This window comes from Trachymyrmex cornetzi, unplaced genomic scaffold (genome assembly GCF_001594075.2).
Source record: "Trachymyrmex cornetzi isolate Tcor2-1 unplaced genomic scaffold, Tcor1.1 scaffold371, whole genome shotgun sequence".
In the NCBI taxonomy this organism is placed as follows: domain Eukaryota; kingdom Metazoa; phylum Arthropoda; class Insecta; order Hymenoptera; family Formicidae; genus Trachymyrmex; species Trachymyrmex cornetzi.
In genome coordinates, this window is record NW_017298440.1 from 454433 (window position 1) to 459289 (window position 4857).

A 4857-nucleotide genomic window follows, 5' to 3' on the forward strand; every position below is an offset into this window, starting at 1 on the left:
TTCAATAAATTCAATCTCTTCTAAATATATATTGTCAATTTAAGGTATAATTTAGCAAAAACGAGTTATATAGAGGCCCTCCACCACCCCCGCCAATTTTATCGGCGGTCCTCTTTTCTTTGTAAGTATACTCACCCATAAAACAAACGAGCTACTAATAAATTTAGTAGCTCGTTTTTGCAGGTAAGTATATCTTTAATTTATTTTTTTATTTTTAAGTCTATTTTATTATATTTCGCAAATAAAATTGCAACAACTTTTTTAATATTATTCATTAATGTATTATCCTTTATACAATTCGACATTACAATTATAATAATTATTTACAATACAATTATCAATGCTGTTCAAAATATAATAAAAATTATAATACAGGAGCATAATTAACAAATTTTAGTAATGCGGGATTATACGAAAACGTCGAAAATACGTATGATAATACAAATTTTTCTTAACCAATGTTTAATGAAATATTAATAATAAACACAGAAGAAATATTAACAACAATTAGATCGTATTTACTATTAATTATTAATTTGCGAATATAAAACTTAATAATATCGCAATAAAAAGTTATTAATATATTTATAACAGCACTCTATTTCATGTGGCGTTCAAGATAACTATCTTAATAATTTCATCATATCAAAGTCCCTCTGCCTTGTAGTACGCTGGTTAGTATTCGATATAAAGAAGAATAATCTTCAGAGGAGAGCGAACTTAAAGTATTCTGATTCTACGTCAAATTCACAAGATCCATTTGCAAAGAAAAGTTAAACATCCGTTAAATATCAGTGATCTTGTTACAGGAAAGTGTGTATCCAGAATCTTTTTCAGACTACTTACGATAGTAATAATTTGGGTAGCATGTCAATTACAATTACCATTTTTATATCTTTAATGTAATATTAAAATTCGCGAGAAAATATAATGTGTTCTGCCACATCACTAAAAATCATCTCTTATTAAAAATAAACGGATAGAATGATTTCCTTATGCAATTAATGGTGATTACGAAGGAGTATATTCAATAATAATAAAATATATGCGTTATTGTAACTTTTTATATGTATGGGTACAAAAGTTTCTCGGGTACCAACTGTTCGAGATAAATCGAACCTGATAATAATGAGATTTTAAAGAACTATACTTTTACACTCAAAAATTTATTATATAAAATTTTACAATTCCTTATATTTTATATTTTCCAAAAATTTAATTATTAATCCCGTTAATATGAGGATTAATATGACTTATGTCGAATTTTTTTGTACCCACATAATTTTAACTAAATTCGTGTATTCACGACCACATTATTAAAAAAATATAAAGCTTTTTTTTTTTGGTAAAAACTATCTAAATAAAATATCAAAATTTGTTAAATATAATCGTATAATATCTGCATATATTTTATCATGGAAAATTACACATATATATACATATAAATTAATAATCAATAATATTCTGAGTGGCGGGATGTCTAATACCTAAAAACTATTTTTTAAATAACAATTAGAAACTTAAATATATACATTCGTAACCACATTTTTGTTAAAGCAATCATCAAAAAATAAGCAAATTATTTGTCTAAAGCTTAAATTTATTTACTTAATAATTTGGACTTAACAAACAATCATTCTATCCATATTAATCATACTAAATTCCTGTTGTCATTGAGACAGTCTATCACTAACATTGTTACTAGTGGGAGAACATTTAGTAAAATGAAAAAAAAAACGATAAAAATTGTACTCTAAAATATATCACTGAATCAATTTCGGAACCAAACTTTAAAATATGTAGCAATTGTTATTGAATCATTGATAAAATTATTACATTCAAGAACTAACGAGAAAACTCGGGATTAATTCCGATCTTGTACAAGAATCTCCAACGGAACACCTAAACTAGACTTTGCGAATGGACTTTATGAAAAGCGGCGAGAAATAACTCTCCATAATGAAAATAATTACGACTTTCCATCGGTATAAACCACGCAATAACTAGCATCCAACTGCTAGGGATGCGAGGGATAGCGATGAGGGGTCTTTGTATATGCACAATAAATTAATCATTAAGATACATTTATAAGTTATATTTCTGTAATGTTAAAAATGTAAAATATCAAAAAGCAAACAAGAAATAAATATTTAACTATTGCTTCAGTAAAATTTAAGCTCTAATTCTAATGACTTATTTAATAAATATGTATACCACTATAAATACGAAGAAAGATTGACGATTATTCTAAACATCACATTTTTAATTAGAAGTCACTCAAAATTATTAATAACTTTTTGATATTGAAAATAAGATACAATTAAAAAAAAGTTTCAAGATTAAATATTTGTCAAATTTGTTAAATCAATAAACAATTTTTGTTATCATATGTTTCGTCGATTTCGTGTAATTTATATCAACAAAGTAACAAAAAATTTGATTTACTACGGCAAGACAAATGCTATTTGTATTGAATAGATATTCAATACTGATATACGTATACATTCCAATAAATATATAATTTATTAGTAATTAATGTGCAAATTACAAAAGTAAATGTGATAACATTTATCTGGACATAGTTTATATAAATTCTATATCACGTACCTAATACTATCATACATACACTTATTTACAATAAAATTAATTACGATATTAACGCGTTATATAATTTGTACATGTATAGAATTTTACAGAAAAGTTCGATATCAGGGGAGCTGAAAAGGCAATGAAATTTAAAATTAATTTGGTTCATTTTCATATTTAATAATTGGAACGGGATACTGATAAAATTAAATAAAATTTAAAATCAATTAAAAATTTTATTTAATTTTTAATCCCTTCTTTCCTATTATCAAGTATGTATATTATATACATATGATGTCTGTGTATTCCTACCTACATATTGTAGTTTACTGTTTAGATATATTATGTGATATCTTTTATTTTTTTAAATAAAATTTAATTACCCGATCGCGAAATTTATTTAAGTGTCATTTACTTTGTAATAACTTAATTTTTTAATTTAGATGGTTGTGTTTATCCCTACCTATTCATACTTACTGCCCTACCTATACAGTCTCTATCTATCCATACTTGTCCTACCTACTCGTATTTTCATTTATTCGTGTCATATTCACGCCTTTCTTCACCCGTGTATTTCTACCTACCTACATTACCTACTTCATAAGTATTCAATAACACCGCGAATACATGTAATACGTTAATGGTTGCATTCATCAGAGAAAGTAGCTTTTCAATTGTTGTAAAAAATTTTTTAATACAATTGGTTCCTTATGGATTTAAATGTATAAACCAATCATATTGAAGAATTTTACAACAATCGCAAAGCTGCTTTCTCTGCTGAATGCAGCTAACGCCTAACCATCTCCTATCGCATGTTGATAAATTCAGCGGGATGACCTAATCGCGATCATAATAATAATAAATATGTAATAAACACTAATTATTAAAACAGGCTTTCAATTTTTAAAATACAAAAAAAATTGACAAATAACAGAGCTAATGAGAGCCAACACGGATAATCAAACGCAAGATTTGTATATTAAAAAAATCTACAAAACTTGCGCTTAATTATCCGCTCTGAATCTCATTAGTCCTGTTGTTTATTGATTATTTATGTATTTTAAATAAGCAACATTTCAAAAAATATAAGAACTCACAATTTGCGAGCAAATTACCCTCCCGAAAATTGAGTTTATCTTTATACACTGAGAACAAATATTTGTTCAACTAACTGCACACATTTAGTTGTTCGCAGATTTGGTTAATTCAACAAATTTTATTTATCTAAATTTAACCGTAGTCTACTTATATAAAATATTGAACAGTTCGTTAAGTAGATTACGATTAAATTCGATTAAATAAAATTTGATGAAATAATCAAATCTGCAAACAAATAAATGTATTTAGTTCGTTGAACAAATTTTTTTTCTCAGTGTACGTTTCTTTTAACAACTTAAAATGGTGTTACACACCAACCTACTACGTTTAAATACTCTTCTTTCTTCTGGCCAGATTGATGATTCTCACCTTTCGTTGCTTCTGGCCAATATTCTGGCATTATATGCCAGAAATCGACAGCAAGGAGAAATACTCCTTTTTGCTACCGACTGCTGCCGACTAACATTGCCGGCAATAAGCGTAAGATTTTACGCCTATGTACGATGCGCGAAACACGAACGCGTCGCGAAGGGGTCATCAATATCAATGAAATTGACTAAATTGTAATATGAATAATCAATAATAATAATAATTCCATTAATATACAACGAATAAATGTCGCGTTTATTCTAAACTAAAAATATAAATGTTCGACTAAAAAGAAATCTAAATTTAAAAAATCTTTAGGTCAATAATATTTTTACATTATTCGAAAGTCTCGAATATTAAATTAAATTAAATTTTTTAATATAAACATTACTATATAAAAAACAAAACTTTAATTTAAAATAAATTGAAAATGACTAAATCAATTATTATCCGGTGAAATTCAAGGTCCATGTACGTATTTTTAACGATTCGAACGATTCGTTGCTGAATCTCATCTCAAAGCATGCGGAGATGAAAAATTCAGATGAATGATGCAAGATCCGAAAGGGATAATTTTCCCTGACACACACACAGAAAAATACGCAAGTAACAGTTACTCTATTAATAATTACTTACGCAAGTAGTAATAACTTATTTCAAGTATTTCAAGATTTTATATATCCGCAAATCTATCATAATTTCATCAGAAGCATTAAATTTATTCAAAATATATTCTGAATCCTAGCAAGCTTAATACTTCAATCAAGTTTCAATTTATTAAATTAAAACAAATTCGATATGTTT